Below are 11,630 nucleotides of genomic sequence, written 5' to 3'. Positions count from 1 at the left end.
GTGTGTGTGTGTGTGTGTGTGTGTGTGTATGTCTGTGTGTGTATGTGTGTGTGTGTGTGTGTGTGTGTGTATGTGTGTGTGAAGGTGGGAGGGAGGGGGCGGGTAAAAGCCAGTGCCTTTCTGCTAAGAGCAAGATAATTGCTTTTCCGGGTCTCGCTGAGCAGCAGCTGAACAGCTGTCAACTCACCCCCTCCCCAATGCTGAGCTTTTCTGGATAACTCTGGGGGGCTGAGGGGCACAAGGAGGGAGCGGCTGCCGGTACCACCATGGGCTAGAACCGCCCTCCCCCTGACATCTCTGCCCCTCCTAAAGCTGTTAAATCATTTTTATTTTAATGATGCAGTTAGTCTCCTGCCAGCCGCATCTTCCAGATAGGGTAGGGGAGGTGTGGAGTGTGGGGCTCAGAATCACTCATCTCAAGGCCCAAAGGGACCTGGAAGGTCATCTGCCGGTGTTCCCCTCAAACTTTACAGATGCGCAGGATCACCTGGGAGGGCTTGTTAAAAATTTAAATTTCTGGGCTGCGTTCCAGACCCACAGACTTCCATTCTCAGGGGAGAGGCCTGGGAGGCTGTGGGTTTCACGAGCAGCCCCGGTGATTCTTATCATCAGAGGAGTTTGGGAAATACAGAGTTCAGCTCCAGTTCCGACGCTTCCTTTGCGCTCACAGCACCACTTGGCCACTGCATCGGCTTGCACGCCTCTGTGGACAGGGCCCTCACCACTCTGAGACGGCACACCTGCTTGGGGAAGGTGTGCCCCGGTCCAGAGCTCCTTCTGTCATTAGTCTGGACCCAGCCAGCTGCCCTCACAGGCTCCTCACACCAAGTTACCTCTGCCACAGGACAGACCGAAGCTGACCGGCAAATAGCCGGGTCTCCATCTCCCATCGTGAACGCTCTGGCTTCTCTGAGCCTCCTTGTTGGGCAAGGAGCTTCCTTTCTTAGTGAAAGAATCTGGGTACCAGGGAAAGCATGAGGGTGGAGATGGACTCTCCCCTCCAGGCCTGAGCACCCCCTTCCCAGGGGCAGGTGGGTGATAGGGTGCAGTGGCCTGCCATCGATGGCCTGCAGTGGCCACACCCGCCTGCTTGTGGCAGGGACTCTGAGGAGGCAGAAAGATTCCCTGGCCTTTCAGGGGCCAGCCCTCCCACAGGAAAGAAAAATGTGACTCATCAGAGACTGTTGACTAAGCCGATCTCTGGGATAAGAGTGGAGGGGGCTGAGGTTGGAGGGGGCTACCCCAGGGCCACACATCCATTGAGGACAAAGCTGGAACTGCAGAGATGGAATAGGAGGCCCAGAGAGGGGCATCTAGGACCGAGGCCCTGGTGCCCACCTGAGTCACAGTCACGGAGTCAGTGTATGGAAGGATTTTAGCAGAGCTGATGCCCATGTGTCTGACATTACCACTCTCCACTGTTTTGGCAGAGATGCAGTGCTGACTGCCCGTCGGCCCTGCTGTGCACTTTATTTCACTAGATAATTAAGAGGGAAGGAGTAGTACCCTTTCACAGGTGTCACCATCTGGCTACAAATGGGTGGCTCCTTAAGTCCTCCCCCTCTTTGTAAACCCTCTTTGTACCCCCAAATTTAGCCTTGCCCTTGGTCTACCTGGGAGAAACTGGGTTCCCAGGAGATGGTGACATATGACCCTTCTTGTGATCACCAGTTCTCCCTGTTCCCCTTCATCCCCAAAGCCTGGCTGATCATCACAGCTCCACTGTGGAGGTTGTGACCCTAGGGGAATAAATAGGAAAAGGGGTGCCCCCTAACCCTACAGGGCTCCCACTTGGAGAGTTCCAAGAGCTGGGGAGACTGAAGGGACAGACTTAAATCTGTGCTCAGGAAATTCCAGCTCCAGAGAGATAGTTGTATGAATATGGATACTCGGGCAAGGCCAAGGGCAGTCAGGGAAGGCTTCCAGGAGGAGGTGCTTCCTGCCCTCAAGCTTGAAGCTGGGCAGGAAGGGAGGGGCCTCCCCAGCACAGAGGTGTAAGGTGGCACTGTGAATGTGCAGAGGAGAGTGAGGTGAGGCCAGCAGGCCAGGGCGGGGCTGGATCTTGGCTGCCTGGGCAGAAAGCCATGGAAGGTTTGTTTGTTTTTAGCTTCAGCTGAAGTATTACATCCATGCTGAAACAGTGTGTATATGCTAAGCATAGCTCAACAAATTCTCACAAAATGAATACCCTCATGTGACCAACATATAGATCAAGAAACAGAACATTCCAGATCCCCTAGAAGCCCCCCAACATACCCCCTTCCAGTCATTGCTCCCCCGCAAGGATAATGACTACATTATCCTTACAATATCAACAGTATACTATAAGTTATCTATTACTGCCCCCAAAACCACCCCGAAACTTAGTGGCTTAAACAACTGCCATTTATTATGTCTCGTAATTCTGTGGTTTGCCTGAGCAGTCCCTTTGCCAGTTTCCCTTGGGCTTATGTGACTCCAGTCACCCGAAAGGCCGGCTGGACAGGATGGTCAAAGATGGCCTCAGTCACATCTGGCAGGTTGTGCTGGCTATTGGCTGGGCAGCCTCAGTTCTCCTCCATCCCCCAGTAGGGTAGACTGGCTTCCTTCCCTGGCCAGGCCACATTCCAAGAGGGCCCAAACCAGAAATAGCAGGATTTCTTGAGACCTAGTTTCTGTAAGTCACAAAATACTACTTTCACCAAGTCCTCTTGGTCAAAACAAGTCTCGTGGTCAGCCTGGATTCAGGGATAGAGGATAGGCTCCACCCTTTTAAAAAAATATTTATTTTACTTATTTATTTGGCTGCACGAGGTCTTAGTTGCAGTACACGGGATCTTCGATTTTCATTGGGGTATATGGGATCCCTTGGTTGCAGCACGTGGGGTCTAGTTTCCTGACCCAGGATTGAACCCAGGCTCCCTGCATTGGGGTTGCAGAATCTTAGCCACCAGACCACCAGGGAAGTCCCTGGACTTCGCCTTTTGATAGGAGCAGCTGCAGAGAATCTGGCCATATGTATTTAGTCTACCCCAGGCTAGAGTAGTTTTGCCTATTCTTGTTGCTGTTGTTCAGTCACTAAGTCATGTCTCACTCTGCTACCCCATGGACTGCAGCATGCCAGGCTCCTCTGTCCTACACAATGTCCCAGAGTTTGCTCAGATTCTTGTCCATTGCATCGGTGATGTTATCTAACTATCTCATCCTCTGTCATCCCTTTCTCCTTTTGCCTTCAATTTTTCCCAACATCAGCGTCTTTTCCAATGAGTCGGCTCTTCGCATCAGGTGATCTTTAAATAAGTGGACTCCTTAAGTATATTCTCGGTGCTTCCCTATTAGTGTAGTGGGAAAGAAAGCAGGAGACATGGGAGACATAGGTTCGATCCCTGGGTCAGGAAGATCTCCTGGAGGAGGTCATGGCAACCCATTCCAGTGTTCTTGCCAGGAAAATCCCATGGACAGAGGAGCCTGGAGGACTATATAGTCCACAGGGTTGCAAAGAGTCAGACAGGACTGAAGTGACTGAATACACAAGTATATTATCCATTGTATCTGGCTTTTTTGGTCAACATTATGTTCATAATACTTACCTGTATTGTTGGATATAGTTGCAGATTATTTGTTTTTGTTGCTGTGTTGTATTTCATTGTGTGGATACACTGATTTATCCGTTCTACAGTTGATGACCATTTGTGAAGTTTTCATTCTTGGGCCGTTTTGACTAGCACTGCTGTGAACATTCTAGTATGCATCATTGGGTGACCACATGCACACATTTCTGTGGAGCTGAAAATGCTGGGTTGAGGATAGACCACAGGCTAGGGGATGCATGCGAACTGTTCAAGGTGGTGCCCATGACATGCCCCACCAACCCGTGTTTGGGAGGCCCAGAAGACCTCTGTGGAGGACAGTGAAGTGGTTAATGGGGGTTTTGGAGAGGCCCCCCAGCTGAATGTGGGCTGGAGAGGTGTCTCTGACCCCAGGGTTCCCTGTAATGTCCCCTCTCTGGCCTGCCTCTAGCCTCAGGCCTCCTGGCTGGGAAAGGAGGACCATCAGACCAGATGGCTCTTTCCTGAGTTTGATCTTCATTACTGCACTTTTTCCTATCCCACAGCCCTTCTACTGCCCTCCCTCTTTTACCCAGAGTCCGCCTTCTACAGCTAGCCTCATCCCCCAACAATCAGGGAAGCTAGGTGCCTGCATGAGCTGACACATGAGGATGCAGGAGGTGGAAGGGACTGCCGTGGCTGCCTCCAGGCAGTGCAAGACAAGGAGATTTGGGCTTCATTTCTGGCCTGGCTCTTTCTTGCAGTGGGACCTTGGGAACCCTGCAATGGGAACCCTTCCCTTATCGGGACCTCGGTTTCCTCATATGTGAATTGGCAGAGAAGGGAGTCCACCTCCCCAAGCGTCTTTGGTCTCACCACCCTGAACTCTGGGTTCTGGAATCTAACAGGGGCAAGGGTATGAGGAGGCCCGTGGAAAGCTCAGCAGGCTTCTGGACTTTAGGGCATATGTCAAATGGCCCATTTTGTTCAACTTATTTACTGACCGTCTTCACTGCCCCACTCATCCATCCATCCATCCCTCCATTTATCCATCCAGCAGTCGCTGTGGCCTTGTGAGCCTCAGAGGACAGACATAAACTAGACCTCATTCCTGATGACCAGGAGCTCTGCTCACAGGGGAACCCGGCCAATAGAAAGCTGGGGCTGGGGGGAGGGCAGGGAACATGGTCAGCTGGACCCAAGCCACTGCAGGATGAACAAAGAAAGGAGCAGCAGGTCAGTGAGGGCTCCATGGGAACTTCTGAGCAGAGTGGGGCTTTGAAAGACAGAGACATGTGGGAAAGGGCTCCAGACAGAGTACCCGGCTTATCCAAAGGATGGGGTTCCAGGGGGCTAGGCTGACCCAGACAGAGTACCCGGCTTATCCAAAGGATGGGGTTCCAGGGGGGCTAGGCTGACCCAGACAGAGTACCCGGTTTATCCAAAGGATGGGGTTCCAGGGGGCTAGGCTGACTGCAACACAGTGGTGGGTGTCCCAGCATGGCCGAAGCTGCAGGACAGGGTACAGAGAAGCTGACCTTGGTGCTGGGGCCAGTTCTGGACCTCTGACCTTTACTTGGAGTGGAGGAGGGGGACAGCATCCAGTTATCCAGTTTCTAGGGTGGCTCCACTTCTGTGGGCCTGCTCAACTCTCCAGGAGATGGCCAGAGGGGCCTGGGCAGGCAGGACCTAGAGGTGGGTGAAGAGGGTCGGGGCCCTCAGGCTCAGGCTTGGAGCTCACTGCACCCTCTCCTCTCTTCCACAGGACCTGCAGCAGCTCTGCTCAGCCAGGTTGGACTGCTGGGGCTACAGCTTCCTTCCCCTGTGACTGCCTTTTCCTGACACCCTTAGCAGCCTCCAGTCCCCGTGGTCAGCAGAGACCTTGGCAGGTAAGCAGAATGAGCTGGGCCCTGACCCTGGGTGTCTGCAGGTGTGGGACTCAGTCCAAGCGGCTGGTGCTGTTTCAGGGCCTAGAGAAGCGGGAGCTGGGCTGTCATCACTGAGGAATTAGGGGAAGGGGTTTATTTCTTAATTTTCACTTCTCCTTGGCATCCTCCTTTCAGAGGGAGCCAGAGAATGGAGGGTTGTGGGAAGGGATATACCCTAGTCTGGCACTTGAACTTCAGGTTTTATCCAGTTGCCAACTCCCAGTGTAGTGTTGGGTAGCCCTGTCCCTTCGCTTTTGAAAGCCTCCGTTTTCTCATTTAGCTCATGAAAATAATAATAATATCCTCTAACATTCTGAGCACTTAACTGTATGCCAGGCACTGTGCTAAGTACTGTGTAGTTATTCACTCTTTTCATCTTCATCACAGCCCTGTGAGGTGGGTGCTGTTATCCTTCCCATTGTACAGGCGAGAAAACTGAGGTTTGTGGTCTGAAAGGAGCATGCCCAAGGCCGCACTCCTGGCTGAGCCCCCATGGGGTTCACTTCCAGGTCTGTGTGGCTCCAGTGCGCCACGTCCTGACCTCTGGTTCATTCTGCCCCTGGCCTTGCCCCTTCTCTGCTGGTCTTTTCTTGTGGGTGGGCATCAAGAGATCATGGGTGTCCTCAGTTGGCTGGTGGGAAGCATGAGGTTAGGAAGGCTGCCATGATGTGGGATGAGATTAACACTGGAGTTTCATGTGAGTATGGGGAGGCTGGAATCTAGGAAATCTTGGAGAAGGTAGCCCAAGTTATGATCCAGAATGTCTCTGAGAGGACTAAGATTTTCCTGAGAAAGAAGACCATTTATAGTTACACGTGAACATGAGGTTTTTCATCTGAAAGTACAGATACACATACAAGTCCCAGAGGGGTCTTCTACCCCATAGTCATACCTGTGTCCATGAACACGTGTACATGTGTACTCTACACAGGCAACGTGTGCTTGTAAACCTGTCCCTACATGCTAAGGGGCTATAGATGTGCGTGCACACACAGCCATGAGTGGTTGTGTGTGCACAGATACATACAGAAACCTGCAGAGGCACACTCCCTCTCATGCGTATACACACAGACCTCACTCGTGCACACTACAGACACACATGTGCACAAACAGACTGCTGCACACGTACGCTTATAGAGGCACGTTCACAAACTTCTGTGTTGACTCTTTACACAGATACACAGACACAGGTTCTCAGGACACATGGTATCTCCACATACACACAGGGATGCACTCACATGCATACACAGGGAGGGATGTGTTCCAAGGAGAAGGGACCATGGCACAGGGGGCATGAGTTCTGACTGGTATGTTCTCTGGTGAGGGAAGAGATCTGGGAAGAATCCCCAGGAGGTGACAAGTGAGCTGAGCATTGGAAGGCAGGGAGAAATTTGCTAGGTTGATATAAAGGAGAAAAGAGAAGCCCAAACAGAAGGTCCGGCTCTTGCAAAGTCCCAGAGAAATCAAAGTTTGTGGCTGATTCATGTTGACGTATGGCAGAAACCATCACTATTTTGTAATTATCCTCTAGTTAAAGAAAAAAAGTTCATTTATTGGCCCTCTACTTCCTCTCCCAACATGTCCACCAGAATCTCCTAGAATCAGGTCTGGCTAAATAATTTGCAGGGCCTGGTTCAGAACAAAATTGTGGAGCCTGTCACTCAAAAATTATTAAGGATTTCACGATGGTGGCCATAGAACATTAAACCATGAGTGGGTCCTTTTGAGCCTGGGGCCCCAGGCAACTGCCTATGAAGCCAGCACTGCCTAGAATAAGTGAAGAACGGATTTCACATGCAGGCTCCGCCAGTCACTGACAGACCCAGTGACCTTGGGCAGGTCCCGCATCTCCCTGTGAGACTCATCTGTCCAAGGGAGAGCTGTTGCCCTCTCCACCAGCTGCAGAAGCCCCGGTGGAGCCAGCATCCAGCTCATCTCAAGCATCTGGGGACGGTGGCTTCGGTGAGGGTGGGATGCCAGCCCCACCCCCAGCAGGCAGTGGTGTCCAGGGGTGTCCCAGTGTGCACTGTCTGCCTTTGAGCCCTGTCCCTACACACTTTGGAAACCTGGTGTTTGTGTGCTTTGCCTAATCCACAAGGGCAGAGGGGGTTGGGGGCTGCTCTGTGTTTTATTTGCAGAGCCTTCTGCCTCATTGCCCCTTGCCTGCCCTTCTCTGTTTGGCAAACTCACTTCTGTGGGCCAGATGCTATGGAGCCTTCTCTGACCCCAGGCCTGCCCTCCTGACCTCCGCCCTGTGACCCGCTCCGGTAGCTACAATGACCTGTTACTGTAGAGTTCTTTACAGTGTGTAAGCTCTTTCACACCCCATCAGGCCATTGAGAAAGCCCTTGAGAGGTCCTATGCCCTTTGCCAGACTGGAAAACAGAGGCCCAGAGTTGCAATCCCTAGCCTAGCTCCCGGGCTGAGGTCAGGCCTACCTCGGGAAGGGATATAGACAGTGGCCACAGAGGGTGGCACCTAGGCTGTGCTCCGAGGCAGCTTCCCATTTCAGCATTTTGGAAGACGGGCTCTCCCAGCCCCTTACCCAGGAGAGGCCCCGCAGGTGCTACGGCTGTTGAAGAGGACCCAGCGGGCTGAAGGTCTCTTCAGCTGAGTACACAAGCCCCCGGACCTACCCACCCCTGGGAGTGGCTTGGCCCGCTTCCCTCAGCCTGGCAAAGTGGAGCCAGGTCTGGGTCATGACAGCCAACCCAGCTGGACACAGAAGAATGTCTAGTCAGGGCCGTGACAGCTGCCCCCCCGGCTGGCACTTCATTAAAGGTACTCAGCACACCTTTGGTGGATGAGTGCAGAGGGCATGGATGTGGTGAAAGGTATGGACTCCGAGCCTTGGCATTGGGGTTTTCCAGACTCTTCACACTCCTCTCTTTGTAACTTTAGAAGTGTGGCTTAATCTCTCTTTGCCTCATTTCTTCATCTGTAAAATAGGGATAATAATAGAACTAACCCCACTGAGTTGTGAGGAATTCAATAAAGTCATCCACATAAACCCTTGCTGCAGTGCCTGGGATGAGGTTAGTGCTCCACGGCATTGACGGTACGCAAGCAGGTGGGGCTGAGTGATGGGGCTGATCCCCAGGGCTGTGGGCACACAGGGAGAGACGTGGTTGGGTTGTCATTTCAGAGAGGCTGTAGGGGGACAGCGGGGGTTGGGGTGTCACATGAGGCAGTTCCAAACAGCTGTGGATGAGAGCTCTGTAGGCAGGGACCTGGGTTGACAGCCCCTCTAGCCCTGAGTTTGTGGCTTCACACTGACAGCATGAACACCATCAGCTGTCAGTCAACACGTTTCCAGGGCTACATGGCACAAGGCAAGTTTGGGGCTGGTTTCGACGACGTTGAGTGCCAAGCCCAGCTCAGGGCGGGCCTGGCCATGGCCACACAGAGCTTGAATTCCAGGGTCCCCATGTGGCGTGCATGTCAGTCTCCAGCGCCAGCTGGGAATGCACAGACTCCTTTCCCTCCTTGGAATTCACTGCCAGCAGTCCAGGCCTGTCCACCCCCAGCCTCTGCAGCCAGCACTGACCCCTCACCCAACCTGAAGCTGGAAATACAGTCCACAGCCCACTGGTCGTTCCTCCCCGAGGTGGGGGACCCTCTGGGTCAGCAAGGTGGGCCATTGTCCCCCCAAGCCCTTCGAGCAAAGTTTTAGTTCAAGCCTCAGTCCTGCTGCAGACCTGCTGTGTGACCTTGGACAAGTCACCGTCCCTCTCTGAGCAGCGGTTCATTGGTCTGTAAAACCAGAGGCTCTGCTGAGACAGGTCAGGGTTCACAACCTGCAATATTCTCAAACATCTCAACAACCCAGGGACACTCGGATTATCCCACCTGTAGATGAAGAAGCTCAAAGCTCAGTCGTGTTCGACTCTTTGCGACCCTGTGACTGTATAGTGCCTGGAATTCTCCAGGCCAGAATACTGGAGTGGGTAGCCTATCCCTTCTCCAGTGGATCTTCCCGATCCAGAAATCAAACCGGGATCTCCTACATTGCAGGCGGATACTTTACCAACCGAGCTATGACAGAAGCCCCAAAGCTCGGAGAGGTTTAGAAATATACACAGGGTCACAGTGCTATCCGTGGAGCTGAAATTCAGCCCAGTTTTACCTGACACCATAATATGTGTTTTCCCCACTGCTTCTGTCTCTGGTAGCCACAGGTATGTTTGCTGGTGAACCATTCATTCCATCAGTCATAGTGGGTTGAACACTTACTGGGCTCCGGCACTGGGCTAGGAGCTGGCATTCACAAGTGCCTCTTTGAGTGCTGGGTGAGCACAGCCCTGGACTTGAACGGAGGTCAACGGAGTCTACAGAGCAGTGTGTGCTAGGTGGAGGCTCTCAGCAGGTGAAGGCAGTAGGAAATGGGAGGGACAGCTCTTCCTTTGTGCTGGAGGAGGCAGGCAGGGGAGACTGCCTGGAGGAGGGGTCTAGATCCCTACACAGAGGAGTGAGGAAACAGGGTCTTCCTGGGGTCTCTGCACAACTTGGTGGGATCGGTCAGGAGTCTCCTGGGAGAGGACACTTCATTCAGCCACACCTGGGAGCAGGTACTGAGGCAGCTCCCAGGGGCCATAGAGTTTGACCTTGATCCTGCAGATTGCAGGGAGCCAAAGGGGGCTGTGGGGCAGTGGCAGCTCCTCTGTGAAGGCCAGGAGCTGGGACTGGCCTTGGCCTGGAAGCAGAGGCTCACAGCTCACCCAGAGACAGTGGCAGAGGGGAGGGGCAGCGCTGGGGGCTTGTGTACCCCCGCTGGCTGAACCTCCAGCACACCGAGTCCTCTTCAGCAACCCAGGCACCTTGGGACCTCTCCTGGGCTAGCAGCTGGGCCTCTTTCCCAGAGGGATGCCAGTCTGCCCAAATGCTGAAGTGGGAAGCTGCCCCGGAGCAGAGCCCAGGTGCCGCCTTCTATGGCCACAGTCTGCACCCCTTCCCGATACAGGCCTGACGTTAGCCCAGAGGTGGGGCTGGAAGGGAGCCATGAACAAATCTGTCCAATGACATGGTAGACACAGAGAGACCCAGAGCCCAACCCAGAGTCACACAGCATCATCACAGCAGTTGCAGGAGGCTGCCGGCCTAGACAGGAGGCATCCTTTCAGGGGGTGAAAGGATGGTTCCCTGGTCCTCCCAGAGTCTGGTGGGAGCCTTGCTTTGTCTGTGGTGTGTGGGGCTGCCCTTGTACCCCAGGGACCACTGGCCTCGGCCACCGCAGGGCTCTCTGAGGACAAGCAGGGATTTGGTGAACTACACCAGGAAGGATTCCTTGGGTGTTACTCACAGCGGGTGCTTTTCCCTCCCTGTGGTGTTTGCTCACCACCCCTCTCTGAGCCCTAGAGTTTGTTTTCCTCTGGTCCGGGAGCCACATACTCAGGGTGAGGGCAGCCACACCCATGCCCCATGTCCCAGGTCCAAAGGCTCCGTGACCTTGCGGGCAGGGAGCAGACACTGGGTGGAACTGTGAAGGTGGCCTCTTTACTTGAATCATAGCATCTCCGTCGCGTGGGGGAGGAATGGCCTTAGGAAATCACCTGGCCCACCCCCTCATGACCGATGGGGAAACTGAGGCTCAGAGAATGGAGGGTGCACCCCAAAGGAGCCCAACATGGCACTGCAGGCTTTCAGCTGAGCTCACTGCCACCCTAAACTGTGTGGCGGATGTGGATGCCAGCAGGGCCCAAGTCCTACAGCTGATGTGACCCATCTGTGGGGCGTGGTGCTTGCAGAAAGGCAGGACCCACCCCTGAGGGGCTGGGGGTGCAGAGTGGGGGCCCTGGGAAGTTCTGGGGATGTGGAGAGCAGAGCAGGGCGCCCTCAGACCTGGCTCTGTGAAGGCCTTGTTTGTACTCCGCCTCCTGTAATCACCAGCTCCTGCTAAGGCCTGCGACCCTTATTATTCTCCTCGCTTCTGTTTACGCTGAGAGCCCAGTGGGGTCTGGAGGTTGTAGGCCCGGAGGCCAGGGCAGAGAGAATGCTCCAGAGTCAGGCTCTGATCAGAAAGCTGACAGGATGCAAGGGGTGCGGAAGGAAAGTGGACTCTGGAAACCTGAGGCCACCCGTGTCCCCTGTCAGCCCCCTTCGCCGAGCCACAGCAGGGTGCCCAGAGACCAGTCTGCAGGAGGCTTTTGGATCTGTAGTTGCTAGGATGAGTTCTCAG

At 53.9% G+C, this 11,630-nt stretch overlaps 1 protein-coding gene across 6 annotated transcripts in view; it reads left to right on the top strand.

Moving 5' to 3' along the window:
- The window catches only part of ZMIZ1 (zinc finger, MIZ-type containing 1), a 216,823-nt gene that overhangs the window by 16,941 nt on the left and 188,252 nt on the right, over nt 1-11,630 (top strand). For 4 of the 6 annotated variants that reach the window (XM_010834169.1, XM_010834170.1, XM_010834166.1 and 1 more), the window contains exon 1: nt 3,445-5,416. The gene's annotated coding sequence lies outside the window, so the exon portion shown is untranslated. Of the gene's footprint in view, nt 1-3,444; nt 5,417-11,630 lie in introns of those variants that run through there. The other 2 variants (XM_010834167.1, XM_010834172.1) reach the window with 2 other exon arrangements.

The sequence above is a fragment of the Bison bison genome, unplaced genomic scaffold (assembly GCF_000754665.1).
Source record: "Bison bison bison isolate TAMUID 2011002044 unplaced genomic scaffold, Bison_UMD1.0 scf7180017864029, whole genome shotgun sequence".
In the NCBI taxonomy this organism is placed as follows: domain Eukaryota; kingdom Metazoa; phylum Chordata; class Mammalia; order Artiodactyla; family Bovidae; genus Bison; species Bison bison.
This window is presented reverse-complemented; position numbering and strand designations above follow the sequence as displayed.